The sequence below is a fragment of the Rattus norvegicus genome, chromosome 17, assembly GCF_021556685.1.
Source record: "Rattus norvegicus strain SHRSP/BbbUtx chromosome 17, alternate assembly SHRSP_T2T, whole genome shotgun sequence".
NCBI lineage: Eukaryota > Metazoa > Chordata > Mammalia > Rodentia > Muridae > Rattus > Rattus norvegicus.
The window spans coordinates 84,568,396-84,584,743 of NC_141550.1; the positions used below are offsets into that span (position 1 = coordinate 84,568,396).

The 16,348-nt window shown below is 42.6% G+C and overlaps 1 protein-coding gene across 13 annotated transcripts in view; it reads left to right on the forward strand.

The window, feature by feature from the left end:
• The window catches only part of Cacnb2 (calcium voltage-gated channel auxiliary subunit beta 2), a 346,804-nt gene that overhangs the window by 218,623 nt on the left and 111,833 nt on the right, over positions 1-16,348 (forward strand).

The window sequence follows — 16,348 nt, forward strand, 5'->3', positions numbered from 1 at the left end:
ATAATGAGATCCAGTAAATTATAAAATAGTTTCCCTTTATAAACTAACACTTCAGGTTCCTTGAAATTCTTGGGCAATGTTTTTACCCATTGAAGTATACCTTTCCTGATCAGGTCATTTTATCATTTCCCTGGGGCACTTAAACATTGGATACTTCCCCCATGAAATTGTAGAACCTTTTGTGGGTGTGGTGTGTGTGCATGTGTAGGGGTGCACAAGCACATACCTATGGAAGCTAGATGAGGACGTAGGGTATCTTCCTCTATTGCCTTATTGCCTTGAAACAGCGTCTTTACTGAGAACTTGGCTGTGTGGGTCAAACTGGATGACCACAAAACTTGTGAGATCTTTTATCTCCACCTCTCAATACTGGAATTACTAGAACTCGCCTGGCTTTTATATGGATGCTAGGGATTTGAACTCACATCTTCATTGTTCCATAGTAATTAATCAGCATGAAACCTATGACTGTGTTATTTACTGAAAAATGTGTTTCCTAGTTGTGATGTTGCTCAACCGTTAGCATAAACCTTTAATCCCTCTGGGTGGAGGAATACAGACGTGCCCTGGGTACACACCTTGAATAGAATATGCCCAACTCTGAAGAGAAGAGAGAGGAAAGTGAAGCTAAGGAACAGTGCAGAGGAAAAGAAGGAGGAGACGGTTTTACAGAGACGGGTTGAAGAGAGAACAAGCTAGACACAAGTGAAGATAGAATGGGTCAGAGAATGAAAAGGAGCTAAAAGATTCAAACTGATTGCCAGCGTTAGCTCGAAGCCAGGCAGAGCAAATCAGAGGCTGAAAGAGAAGTCAGATTGAATCAGTTGGCTTGGAAAAAAGTTAGAGTCAGAACAGTTGAGCCAGCCAGAGCAAAGAAAGAGCTAGAACGGGTGAGAATGTTCAGCTATAAGCCTTAGAGGCTGAAAACATTCTAGACCCAGATTAGATTAGACAGAGGCTAGAAGCTTCCAAGACTAGGGCTAGGTTATCAGACAGAGGCACTAAGTCTCATAGATGACAATTTCTTCAAGAGAATAAAAGTTACAATTACATCTCATACATTCACATCAAATGCTCTTCTATTGAACCATCTCCCTAGGTCTGACTTGTATTAGCATTGATTTACAGGTCTAGATTGTGCGATTAACATACTTAACATAATCTTAAATAAAGGTGCTATGGGTCTGGAATGTTCTTTAATTTTCCTCTGTGTGTTTGATGTGTGTGTGTGTGTGTGTGTGTGTGTGTGTATGTTTGTGTGTGTCTGTGTGTGTGTGTGTGCGCGTATGGTGTGTTGTGTGTGTGGTATGGTGTGTGTGTGTAGTGTGTGGTGTGGTGTGTGTGTGTTTGTGTGTGTGTGTTTGTGTGTGTGTGTTTGTGTGTGTGTGTGTGTACACATATGACTTTGTGAAGGCCAAGGGTCAACCTTGAGTCTTGTTCCTTAGATACCATCCACCTTGTTTTAGAGACAAATCTCTCATTGCCCATGAATAGACTAAATTTAGCCAGGTGATGAACAAAAATCTACCCATCTCTACCTCCCTAGCACCATGCCGTCATGCCCAGTTCTCTTTGTGTGACTTCCTAGGAGAGAAAGCCTTCCTCTTGCTTGAGTGGCAATACTCTACGGAGTAAGCTCACGGGGCCCTGGCTGACTTCTGTTTTATGAGACTGACATGCTGCCCACTGCATCAAGAAGACAGATGGCTTTTCTTTTAATAATTAGCTGACATAGCACACAGAAACTAATTATGATATCACATGCCTGTATTCCCCAGAGGAGGCTGAGGCTAAAAGATCACTTGAACTCATGAATTTCAGTCCTATATGGACAACACAATGAAAGTTTGTTAAAAAGGAAAGAAATCAATTTATATTACATGTAACTGATTTTGTCTCCTTTTTCTATGTGTTTCTGTAACTGGGTGGGGGGGGCTATATTAAGAGACAGCAGAGCACAGGAAGGTGGTAATTCATCTGTGGAACCATAGTCTCTCTCGGTAAAGTCTGCTACTCTCATAAAGACCCTCTGGGACCACTTAGAATGTGCAAGGTGTGCACGGAATATGGCACTGTTGGGGAAGGTGCTGTGGTGGTTAAAAAACAAACTAATTGACAAGTAGCATTCTATCTGTTTGTAAATTTATTCCACACCTTTAGACATTTATTTTTAGTTCTTGTCAGTAATTAAGTATGAGGCAACTTGCTTCAAAGGACTTAACACAAATGTCTAATGTTTCAGACACGACTTATGTCTGCTGTCTATTTCCCTGCTCTTCGGATAACTTGGAAGGGAAAGGGGTTTCAATATCCTTATCATCGCACAAGATGGGTTTCAAAGTTCCGGCGCCTATTAAACTGAAAGTGAGTTAGAATCTTATGAAGAGTTTGCATTCTCCAGTGAAAGAATATCTGTTAAATGTAGTTGAAACTGATTAAAGTGAAAGCTATCACCAGACACATGACTTGTTCCAGGTCTTGGTGATGAGACAGTTGTTGGTGAAACTGCACTGTAAGCTGTGCTGTCCTAAAATTCCAAAAAGCATGTAGTAGCTTAAAAGGAGAAGTTTGTGTTTTGATCACTCTACTGTTCTATAACAATCCACATTAATACACAGAGCAAAATGAACAGGAGGCAGCCTCCTGTGATATGTCAGTGAAAAAAAGACAAGGCTAAACTTAATGAGTTGCAGACTTTTCAAATTGTGCAAAGGTATTTTAACATACATTTTTATGAGTGTTATATTTCATTAGAATTTAATAATATTGCTTATCCCTTCATATCTTAAAAAATAAGAATAGCTGTTGGACTGTGGTGTCACATGTTTTTAATCCCAGGAACTTTGATAGTGTGTCCATTGTGTAGTACGGTTTGTACCTGGGTCTTGCGAGCTCCCCAAAGTGAGTTCTTAGTTGTATTTACTGATAGTAGGCATGTAATGCCTTCTGTGGAATGGGCCTTTAATCCAATCAGAAGACAACGGATTACCCTTGCTTTGGTTACCCTTAATTGTCAACCTTACATATACTTGGTGACACCATGACATTCATACCACAATTGCACTGGTGAGGATATATTGCCATGTTACCTATTATTACAGTTCACAGGATTCACAACTAAGTAAGACAGTTGATACTTCTTCCTCTCAGTATCATAGTTAACACCTTTGAGGTGCTAGCTACGAGGGAGGAAGTTTCCTGGTCAGTACTAATGGGATTTCTCAGTGTGACCAATGGATATAGTATCTGTAGCAATACAGTCTTTTCAGAAAGCTCTGGTGGCAACCAAGAGCAATAGCCTATATTGTTTTGTATTTTCTAAAACAACTTCTACCAACACCTGGAAGGGAGGTTTTTTTTACTCATATCTGTCACTGGGCTTTTTATTGGTAACCTGCAGTTTCTACGATATGTGTAAGGCAATTCGTGTGTGTGTGTGTGTGTGTGTGTGTGTGTGTGTGTGTGTGTGTAGAAATCACAGGCTTCAATATGGCATCTTTCACTATCATCCTTTTGGGTGCCTTTCCTCTGCCCTCTTCTGACATCTCTTCCCATGCTAATCCACCCTCTTAAGTCCTTTCTTCCTTCTCCCCACCAATTGTCCCTTTCTAGTCACGTGAACCTACAGACACTCCACATTAATGATTCTATAAATAACTAATATCCACATATGTGGGAACATGCACCGTTTTTCTTTTGTGTCTGGATTACCTCACTTGCTATAATGTTTTCCAGCTCCATCGATTTAACTGAAAATTCTATGGTATCATTTTTATTTACAGCTAAATAAAATCCCTTTGTATATAACTATCACATTTTCATCATCAATTCATCTTTTTATGGGCATATTGTTTCTATAGACGTTGTGACTAGAACAGCCATGAACATGGATGAGCATATGTCTCTGTAGCAGGGAATAGAGTCCACTGGGTATGGGCCCAGCAGTGGTAAAATTGGGTCTTATGTTAGATCTATTTCAAGTTTGTTTTTTCTTATATGGATGCTGGCAATCTGAAATCAGGTCCTCGTGTTTGTACAGCAAGCAGTGTACCTACTGAACCATCTCCGTGGACCAGGAAAATGTATATTGAGGAATGCTGTCAGTGTTGCAAAGAGAGCATTCCTAAAAATGAGTGCCAGGTTTTTAATTTTTTTAATAAATTCCATGCATGTCTTCAAAAAACGATTTCCTAGAATACACCCCAAAGAATATTTTAGGAATACATGCATTCATTAGTTAGTTCTGGTGTGTTTAAAATAGACACCTGTTGCATGATTATGCACAGGAACCAGTTTCTCATGAATAATTTGCATGTTTTACATAATTGGAGAAACCATATGCTCTGGTTATAATGAAGGAGGAGGAGGACTTAAAGCCTGCTCTTATGGTACACAGTTATAGAACCAACACTGCACCTGTTACACAGTTACAGAACCAATACAGCACCTGTGTAACAAAGTTACAGAACCAACACTGCACCTGTGTAACACAGTTACAGACCCAGCACTACACCTGTGTTACACAGTTACAGAACTAACACTGCACCTGTGTTACACAGTTACACAACCAGCACATTGATATATAAAGAGAGTGCTGACCTCAACTGACATGACCTCAGGAAAGAGGTCATTGTTTTTTGAGGATTTAAATTGTCCTATATTTTGCATGTTCATGAAGTAGAACAGAACCCCAGGTAATGCCCATCTTTTAACCTCCTTAGCACTGGGATTAGAGGCACTCGAGTGCACACAGACACACACACACACACACACACACACACACACACGTGTGAAGTGAAAACTTATGGTTTCTCTGGAAAATCGGTAATATAGGGTGGTGTTTTGCTGGGGCAGACATGTGACGGAGTGTTTTCCTGAAACACACACAGGTGAAACAATGTTTTGCTAAAGCAAACACCTGAAAAGATGTATGATACTAATAAGGACCCAACAGACAATGGACTGTGCTGGATGGCATTGGTTCACCTTGACATTCCTTAATGGTCATTGTTGTGACTTCATAGAAGGACATGCACCAAAAACTTCTGTTGGTGTTCTGGAAGTTCCTTACTGCTTCTGCAGACTTGGGCAGATTGGTAGAGAATTGTCAGTTGATCAGACTCACGTGGAGGTTTGCGCAGACAGATTCATGTGATGAGGCAAAACCCATGGGAAGACAAGTGATGTTTGGAGGGAGCATAAACAGGACCCAATGGACAGCGATGCCAGACTTGCATAGCTAGCTTTGCAATCCTTTGTTGATCTCTCATCTTCATCTTCGTTGATTTTTCTTTGATGGGAGAGGCACAGCAGAGAACTTCTCTTGGTGTCCCTGCCTGTCCTAGTCACCCCTGCTGACTCATGGCAATTCATTGGAGGCCTGAGTCTTTCTGCCGGGTCTTACCACCACTGCTGATTCACGTTTGCTCTCCTGACACTACTGAGCCGACTGCTGGTATATTCATGAAGTGTTTGCAAGTGGATCGAGCTGCTGCTGCTAGTTCCTGTGAACTGAACCTCTGACTTCCTGCCAAGGCAGATTGGATTTGTACCAAAGAACAATTTCTAAACAGGCCCACTTCCCCCATATCCTAATAACCTTTCTTTTCCACTACCTGTGGTGCACGGTGGGCTAGAAGGGAGATTAAAGCGTTTAAAAGCCATTATTAAAAGTAAGTTTTGTAAAAGCCGAGCCTACACATGTGCCTTTTTATGTGGATTCTGAGGGTTTGCTCATGTCCTCATGAGTGCACTGCAAGCACTCTAGCGGACAACCATATCCCCAGCCCTCAGGTGCTGTTCTTAATACAGCCATAGCATTTCATGTTTGCGGAAAGGTAATTGTTTTCCTCTAGAGACATTCTTACTTTAAATGAGAAATGCATATGGACTCCTCCACTCCTGGCCAGCACCCCAGGAGGACCCACACATGCTAATCACAGCCTTAATAAGAAGAGTCTCATTTCAGGCAAGAACCAGAAATGCAGAGAGTGGGGGCTACTCAAGATGCTTAGAATAAATGATGATTGAGTACTTAGCCCTAAGCAGGACATTTATCCCATATTTTCTAAAGTCTGGGAGCATTAGAGAAGAAGAAAGAATATGAGAGCTAAAGATAGGATAAAGGTCCATGAAGTTCTATCCTCTGGGCTCGACACAGCCATTGCAAGCACAATTTTAGGTCGGCTGTGGTTTCCTGCTCTGGTTCTGCACAAGACTGAACCTTGGAGAGGGTTAGTCAGCCTTAACTTCTGCTGAAGCATTAGTCACTGATAGATTCTCATGGAGAGACAGTCACTGTCTTCAGTTGTATGGCAAGCCATGAGTCCAGCAGTGTCTAAACTCATGGCTGAACCAATGATATGGAGTAAAAACGAGTGGGTCACAAAACAAGCAAAACACATTATGGCAACAGGACCTGTCTGGAAAAGTGGGGATTGATGGGATGGGAGGGAGATAAGAGACAGTGGAGAATGAGAGTACACAGGAGGCACTGTGTGCACATCTGAAACTATCAAAGAACTAACTAATTTATTCAGCACAGATGACGACCATACATCAGTAAGAAACACACTAAAACATGGTACATCTCAAAGGAATACCTTGTACATTTTGTGCTATAAAGATTTATTAAGAAGAGATAGGTAGAATAAGCTCTGTCTTCTTAGCCACTGCTTTTCTCAAGACCAGAAGTTCTTAGTTCACCTAGTGTCTTGGCACAGCTTTCTGTCCCTACCCTCTCCCTGTTGAGCTTGAACATGGGCTTGTCCTTGGAGACCTTGAGCCATCCCCTGGTACTTGCTTATAGGGAGTGGAATTATGTGCCTCTTGGACGATGTCCTGCATGGATTTGGTGGGTTTGCTGAGACAACTCTGTACTGGTTGTGTCTGGGCTTTCTTACTTTCTTTACTGCCTTTTGACCTTGTTGAGGCCAATAGCCCTGGGCTTACCTTTGAGCCAGGGTTGCTATTCCTCCATGGCATGGCAGTGGCTACAGAAAGGATGTTTCTAAATACTACATTTGAAATAACTATCTTATATATTTCCTTGTCACGTTGTGTTAAAGGATGACACTAAGCCAGCAGTGGCAGTTATAAGAAGTGATACTGTGTGTGTGTGTGTGTGCATGTGTGTGTGTGTGTGTGTGCATGTGTGTGTGTGTGTGTGTGTGTGTGTGTGTGTTCAATTCAGAAAACATGCCACTAAGAAACAGGCAACCCCTTGTGAAGAGTAAGTTAATAAGCTTGTAAGTCACCTACACGAGTAGTCTCACACATGGAACCTGTTAGCCGCTGTCACAACCACCATTTTAGATGTATGCATTGCCAGAGCATCTGACATTGTGGGTGTGTTGGCTTCCGGTTGACAGCCAGTAGGGACGTCTCTTAGGCAGACTTTCAGTAGACTTAGAACCTGTCTTATTGTTCATCTTCTCCCATGATGAACCAGATAGGTATTTCATTAAATGAATGGCCCGTCCAGCAGATCCAGTTATTCAGGGTCCCGAAGAGGCGTTCTACCTGTAGGTCAAGGGGGTGGAGAGAAGAAGGAGACCAAGCAAAATTCTGTTGTCAAGGTCTCGCTTATTGGGGTGAGCATTACAGCTTTTAAGGCTTTCAGGTAGGGGGCGTGACCTTTGTGAAACACAAAGGAAGGAGGGGCGAGGGTACTCTGCTAGCAGGAGGTGAAGAGGTCTTGTGGTGGAGACACCAGGTGTTTGCTCAGGAGGCATCTGGTATTTGCTCGGGGTGAAGCATTCCGTGATTGTTATCTTCCTGTGCCGTAAATTCGTGGGAGAGGCTTTTGTCCAACAATCTCAAGACTTTATGGAGGGGTGAGTATCTGTAGCCACACAGCCCAGAGTCACGTAGCCACTTTGAGCCGTACAGTCACAGAGCGGCCAGCCCCAAATCCAATACGGCTCCCTACAAATGAACACTATACCGATTCAGGTTTGATTTTGTCAAATGACAGTTCAAATTTTCCTAGCTCCTTGGTGCTCCCTAGAGAACTGTCTCTCTAGTACTGTGATGACCAGAGAAAGGAGCTCATCGGCAGGGTCTTCACCCTCCCTGCAGCTGCCATCTCTTTCTTAGAAGCCAGAGAACGACATCGTTAGCTGAACATCTGTACAGCTGTCCTTGAGGACTCTCAATGTTAATAGCACCAAAGGGACACATCCAAAAGGGCACATTCCGTGCAGTGGGATGGAAAATTACAAACACAAAGTCAAGACATCCTCTTTTGGAAGGCTCTTATCGTCTGTGATGAGTGGGGACACCTGCCCTTTTCCATTTCCTTTTTCTGTTCAGTAGGCATTTGTTGAATGCTTACCATGAACCCCTGGTGCTTCCTCCTGCCCTTTTCTTGGGCAGATATGTATATGGAGGATGTTCTGACATACATCAAGTTGTTGTTGCTGTTGTTTTACAGAGTGGAGATTTGTACCCAAGTCCTTCAACTTGCCGAGTACGTGCTCTACCACTGCAGTATAGCAACCGTCCTCCACTTGTGCATCTTCATGGCAACTCTTGTTTGTCTCAAACAAGGGTAAGCAAGGTGGCTTTCATTCACAGACCCATTGTAGTTGAATGAAATACCATACACCAGCTCATGGTTTTGAACATGAGCTGGCACTGTTTGGAAGGCTGAGAAAACTGGAGAAAATGTACCCTCCCTGAAGGAAGTGGGTCCCTGGGAATGGTTCTTGAGGCTGTATTGCCTGGCCTCACTTCCTGTTCCATTAATGCTTCTTGAGTATGGATCAGTGTTACCAGCCAGCTTCCTGTTTCTGCCACCATTTTTTCTCTGCCTGCTGCAATGTCTTCTCTGCCATGGAGGCAATTGTCCCTTTAGTGCTATAAGACAAAATAAACCACCCCTCCCTTAAGCTGTTTACGTGGAGATTTTTTTTGTCAGAGCAATAGAAAAGCAACTAATTCAAGCTTTCGACCTGCTGTGATGTTTGTTGATGGTGAATATTTTCTGAATATGATGATGAGGTATATATTAGTATTTGTATACATTAATTATTTGAAATAAAATTCTCATGAAAAATTGCATACAAACACTGTAAGATTTAGGGGATGTCGAGAGTGAGCTCAAGACGACATAGTCGTAGAAGCAGAACCAAAACTTGGGCCACTTGGCATTAAGTCCCAGTTCTCTGTTACTGTATGCCGCTCTCTTCATGATGCCATGCTCGTACTTCCACTTCTTCTCTCACGTCTTTGATATTAGTATATTTAACCTGAACTTTTACACCCATGGGGTTCTGGTTTGGTTTGGTTGGATTGGGTTTTGTTCAGTGAACAGGGTAATATAGTGATTACGTCACCTGACATAGCATTTACTTGGAAAGATTTATTCATTGAGTTGGTCTCTTCTGAAGCTCACGTATCTTTGGCCTAGACTTATACTACTGTCTTTCCAAAATAATCCTGACCTTGGTTCCTGAGAACATCCACAGTTACAAAACAAAGTAAAGATATAGAGGCAAGATCAAAGTTGTGTAGAAATTGTAAAAATGCATGTAAAGGAATCCAAGCAAATGTAAAAGAGATGAATTAGCCTCTCTCCTTCTCACTCTATGCTACACTGTCATACCTGTAAGTATGTATTCATTCATATTTTATATTTGGTGGTAGTAGAGAAAAGGTTAATTTCTAAGTCTATATAGTCTTGGAAAATCCCCTCTCCCTAGAGTTGCACACAACTCTCAGCTCCTGGGAAGCTGGTTTTCTGCATGAACACTCAGTACTGCTTTTCCAGTCCACTACAAGAAGCTTCCAAACTCCAGTGTAGTGTCCTCTTTCACTCAGATGGCAGTTTTCTAGCCCAGCCCACTGCTGTCTGTGTGAGATGGGGCAGCTGCTGAATAGATCCTATAGCTCAGAGGAAGTTTCCTTCTTCTGTCCCCTTCCCACCTCCCTGAGTCCTGATGGACATTATTGACAAAGGTCTCCACTTCACTGACCGACACTGTCTCATGATGCTGGCATGATCCTCCAGCGTTCCTCAGAGGACCTGCTTCATGGTTTACAATCTGCTGAGCAGAAGAGGGGCTCACTGGCAGCCACTGAGAAAAAACAGGATATAAATAATCCTTCAGTGACCTTTGTTACCTATCAAACTAGGTTTTCCTTATTCTACGAAGTAGCATCTTTTACTGAGAATTTCATGTTCTGTGCAACCGCAGTAAAATACGTAGCTTCAAACAGCACATAATTGAATGTTCACATCACCAGCGTGGTCCTTAAATGTGTTACTTGCCATCTTCACCTCTAGATACTATTTCTTTATGTGTACCTGGGTACTATCTCTGTGCTATTTTCCATATAACAGCCTTACAGCTGTTACATAACTTGGCCAATGCCACCCTACTAAGAAGTACCAGATTGTATATTGCATGGCTATAGCAAAGCAAGATAAGGACTGGGGAAGGTGGCTCATTGGATAAAGTGATTGCCGTCACCCATGTAAAAGCCAGATGTGGTACACGAACCTGTCACTCCAGTGCTGGGAGGCAAAGACAGGTGGATCCCTGAGGCTTGCTGACCAGCCTGTCTACTTGGTGAGCTCCATGTTTACTGAGAAACTCAGTATCAAAAAACACGTTGGAGAAGCCAGCAAGGAAGAGGACATATGATGTCACCCTGCCTACACGTGGGCTAGTACAGGTGAACATACTTGTATACATGCACATAACACACATACACACACAAGCTAGTAATACATAGCTGATAGACTTTTCTTCAAGATTTAGCATGATAAAAATTAGAAGAAAAGGAAAAGATTGTTTTACTATGGAATGGCCCCTAAGGCCAGTGTGCTAAATGTTTGGTCTTCAGATTGGCATTATGGTAAAGAAAAGAAAAATCTAAGAGGTGGAGTCATGGGGGAGGCATTTTAAATCACAGAGGGTGTACCCAGGTGGGAATTATAGGGCAGTGGACTCAGCCTCTGTAATTTTGTTTCCTGGCGCTGCCTGCACATCTTCCCCCTGTGGATGAACTCTGCTGCTATGGGCCTGAACCATTGAAATCTCTGGGTGTCTTAGGGTGAAACATTCAAAATGGTGAGCCCAAATAAACCCTGATCCTTTTAAAAATGAGCTTGTCTTAGGTATCTGTTACAGTAACCAAATCTCACAGGCACAAAGACCAAAAGTGACTGGGGGTGTGTGTTTTGAAGTGTTTCCGTCTGTTCTGTTTTGTCCTGTGACTTCCGCTTCTCCAGCCTGAATGCTACAAGGAAAAAGATTGTTGCATTTCTTATTAAGATGCTCTCAGTGTGGTCCTGAAGACAAAGCCTGTTGTTAGGTTAATCATTCCTTAGCTTTTCTAATAGGGCTTGTTTACCTTTTCATGAGTCTTCTGATCTATGCACTGGGGGGAAGATATTTATTGAAAAGATTTGTTTCCTGTTTCCATAAAGAAGCTTGAGAAGCTCAGAAATCATAGGTGGTATTTATCACAAAATAAACTGAGCAAACAGCTGAACCTTTAACTTTCTTGGACCCTTCCCTAGTGGGAGTGTGCCACACCCAATACTCAGTGTGCTGGGTGATACTTACAGGCCTGAATGTCGCTACCAGCAGACAAGAAAGGCTAAAGAGTGAATGTCTGAACACTGTTACTTCTACTGTGTGTCTGTGTCTCTCTCTCTATGTGTGTGTGTGTGTGTGTGTGTGTGTGTGTGTGTGTGTGTGTGTGTGTGTGTGATTTATGTACTTGCATGTATGCAAGTCAGTATGCCTGTGCATATGATGTATGTGCATGTATATATGAAGGTAGGCATACATACCCATGTCCATGCTGAAGCCAAAAGAGGATGTCAGGTGTCTTGCCAGTTATGGCTGTAAAAGAAGTTCAAGCCCAGAATGGCCAGCATCACCAGACCCTATCTCAGGAAATAATAATTAGAAACAGAATTTGGTTTATCAATATTGGATACGCATGATTATTTTTTAAGCCCAAATATTTTACAGACGTTGACAAACATTATATGGAAGATATACTAGAAATATTTGCAACCCCAAGGTCTCTGTCGTAACTGCTCAGCTCTGCTCTTCGAAGCTTATCAGAGTCGATTCATGTGAGTGTGGCCATGTGGCAGTAAAACATTATTAACAGACACAAAAATCAGAGATCCATGTAATTGTCCTGTGTAAGTCACTGTTCTTTTGATTTTTAACTTTTCGAAAGTGTAAGCATCGTTCTCAGATGTTATAAAAAAAAAGAGGCAGCTGAGCCAGCCCATTCCTGATAGCTGTACTGGATTAAGTCCTCGTAGAAGATGTGTGGCCAGGAGTCTGGTGGCTTGTTTGTTTGTTTGTTTGTTTGTTTTAAGAATATTGTGTATTCATTGTTATTGCTTTAAATTTCTTCATTTTTTTATGTATGATGTGTGTGTGTGTGTGTGTGTGTGTGTGTATGGTGTGTGTGTGTGTGTGTGTGTGTGTGTGTTTTGGGGAGGCAGTGTGCACCATAAGCATGTCTGGTGCCCATGGCATCCAGAATAGTGCATTGGATTCCCTGGACTGGAACTACCGATAGATGTAGGCGATTGTGTAGATTCTGGGAACAGAACCCAGGTCCTCTGCAAGAGCAACAAGTACTCTTAACTGCTGAGTCATCTCTCCAGCCCCCTATGTTTTTTCTGTTTTTGTTGTTGTTTGTTTTATAGCAGAAAAGACATGGGTTTGCAAGAGCCTCACTGAAATCGAGAATTCACCGCAGATGTCACTTTGCTTCGGAAACAGCATTTTACTGTGGAGTCTGAAAAATCGCACTTGCCAACAGGATCAGTAACCACCACTCTTTTAACCCAAAGCTTCTCTTAAATGTCTACGTGGGTCTGGGAATGGGACTAGAAGCATCATAGATGTGAAAGGTCCTTGACTGCGTCCCCTGGGCTCTTTGGGAGGAAGGTCTTTGTGTTAATCAGGAGCATCAGGCTTTGGTTGTGACAGGTCCTGCCATCAGGGAGATGGTCTAATTAGAAAATAGTGTCAGGCCTAGAGACCAGGAAATCAGGGAGGGTCAAAGTCACAGGGACTGGCAACAAAGAATGCCCAACCTGTCATCACCATAAACTCAGGCCTGAAGGCAGTGTTGAAATCTGCCACTGTTCACCTGTGAATTAGTATACTCAGGCAAGGACTGTGTCTGTGGTGATGTGTCAACATTTAATTCTGAATGAGTGTTAATTAGATGTCTTAGTACAGAAATGATCTGTAACCTAAAACACTCACACAATGTGAAATTCAATGATTTAATTTGATAGCACATCCAGTATGTGTTTTTTCTACCTTTGACTGCTTAATTCAGATACATAAATCCATTAATAACTGTTAGGTTTGTGGCAGCCTGGTAGCTGCTGTCTACCAGACCCAAGCACAGGGCCTGGGAACTAGGCTCGTTTGTTCACTGTGATCCTCAGCATAAACATGAAATCACGGTTTTCCTTGCTCCATTCTGCTCCAGGCTCCCTGGACCAATTTGAGTTGTTTCGATGTCTACTGTTGCTATGTTAGAGTCATAGACAAGCCCAGTGCAGAGAGGAGCCCTGGATTTCACTAGAAAGCTCTTGTTAGCTAGCTTGATAGACCTGCTTTCTTTATGCCAATTACTTTCGGTAAAGAGAGAAGGGGGAGGGGAATGGGGAGAGAAGGGGCAAAGGGGAAAGAGGGTAAGAGCAGGAGAGCAAGAGAGCAAGAGAGAGAGGAGGGGGCAAGCAGCCCATTTTATAGAGTCAGGCATACCTGGCTGTTGCCAGGTAACTGTGGGGTGGAGCTTAGGCAGAATGCTAACACTAAACAAACACTGTACTTCTGAGTTACACACCCAGGCCCCATATGCTTTTTAGCCATTTTAAAGTGTACAGTTCCAAGGCATTAAAAATGTGCACACTGTCGTATGGCCGTCCTTTTCACGCATCTCCATTTAGTTTTCTTTTCTCCCTGACCCTCTGCCCCATTAAACACTAACTTCCACTTCTCTCTGCATGGCCCAGCAGGCCCAGCAGGCCCAGGCAACCAGCATTCTACTTTGTAGTCCATTTATATAACAGGCATTATACTGTGTTGACTCTTTTGTGATCGGCCTATTTTAGCCTATATAACATCCTCGAGGAGCATCAGAAACTTTTAATTTTAAGAATATTTGAAGCTAGGATTCAGTCAAGTTTAAGCTGCTAATTCAAGAATCAACAATATTCCTAATTCTGTTTAAAAGTGAGTTTGGATGCCAGTGCAAACAGCAGGCAACATTTTAATGTTGTCTTTATTTTTGCTAAAATTCAGGATTTCAAAGCTGGGATCACGGCTAAATGGGTAAAGTGCTTACATGAAGACCTGAACTCAGTAGACATACCAAAATCTGGGTATAATGGCATCTGCCCCAGCACTAGAGACAGAGAGTGGGGAATCCCAGGGGCTTACTGGCCATTTAGTGGAGCCTAAGGAGTGAGCCACAGGTGGAGAGCCGCTTTCTCAAAAAAGTAGGATGAGGTGTAATGGAAAATGACTCTTTACATCAACTGCTGGCCTCCACGAGGTACCTGCACAATTAGATCGAATCTTCTTTATAGATACACATGCACATGCACACACACACACACAGAGACATGCAAACACACAGACACAAAGACATGTGCACACGCATTTTTGAAGCTTGGTTTAGAGAAAAGAGCATAGCAATATTGTAAAAACATTTTCCACTGCTACAAAGTAAAGATGAGAAAAACAACACACCGACTTAGGGTATTACCGTAGAAATGTTGAAACTTTCTGCAATTCAAACTTTATGTTAATTAGTGCACCCCCCCCCATATAAAGAAGACTGTATAGCCCTCCCTCTGGGGTGGAAATGCCCCCAGGAGCCATTCTGAAGAATAAGAGCAGCTGGTTTTCCAAAAGTAGAGGGACCACGAGAAAAATGGAGTTGTTACTACTAATTGCTGAGAGCAAATCTGCAGATGCTGTTCCAGCTGGGAAATTATACTTCAGACCACTGTCCGTTAGCTCTGTTGTCAGCAAGAACAAGCAGGAAGGCCCGCCTCTCCTACATAATAGACATTGCATTCTAATATGATTTAATTGATTACAGAGCTTGGACGGGTGGAGGAACAGTATGGTAATAGTGATTGGTAATTGTGCCAATCAAAACTAGAGACAGAAATAGGGTCTGAATATATAATTTCCTAATCACATTCGTTCACCTGTAACTTCAAAATCTTGTTGGCACTAGGCAGATAGAATCCACTGATCTCAGGCCCCTCTGTGAACATTCTTCAGCAACCCTGTTGACTGAATTCTTCATGAAAAGTACAAAAAAAAAAAGATAACCCCAAAAGGATTGGACTTACATGGTGGAAAGAAATGTTAATGTCGCCGTTTGAAGCAAACCTTTATATGCTATCTGTGATGGTTTTATTTGTCAATTCGACACAGGCCAGGATCACCTGGAGTTGGAGGGGAGGGGTGAGTTTCAATGAGGAAATGTTTAAGAGGGATTGTATTAATCAGGTTTATCGAGATGGAAAGACCCACTCTGAGTGTGGCTGGCACCATTTTATGGGATGGGACGGATGGGACGGAGGCCAAATGAGAAAGGGAGAGTAAAGTGACCCCGGGGTGCATTGATGCATTCCTGTCACCTGCTCCTGACTGTGGCAGCAGTGTAACTAACAGCCCCAAGGTCCTCCTTCCTGGAGCTCCCTGCAGTGATGGCTATAACCCGGGGCTGTGAACCAAATAAACCCTTTCTCTCTCATGTTGCTTTTTTTCTTTTAAAATTTTTATTTAATGTGCCTTGGTGTTTTGCCTGCATGCATGTCTGTGTGAGGGTGTCACATAATGGAGATACAGACAGTTGTGAGCTGCCATGTGGGTGCTGGGAATTGAAACCCGATCCTCTGGAAGAACAGTCAATGCCACACACACACACACACACACACACACACACACACACACCATGTTGCTTTTATCAAAGTATTTTACCACAGCAGGAGAAAATAAAATGAAGTCAATATCCAATGGGAATCTGGCATTATGATCCTCAGCTTGCTGAAGAAGTCTACAAACTCTTCAGTAGACTAAAGCAACTGTAGCAACAGAAACTCTAATCAACACAAATGCTCTCCTACACCAGGATGGTCAGTGTTGACTGGCGACTTGACAGAGCTGAAAACTCACCTGGGAGATGGACCTATGGTGAGGCCAGTGGACAATTAGTTCGGTAATGTTAATTGAGGGGAACAGGCTCAACCCCCGCAGATGGCTCCATTCCCTGATTGGAAAGGCAGAGGCAGGCTCTCATGGTTGGAAAGGCAGAGGCAGGCTCT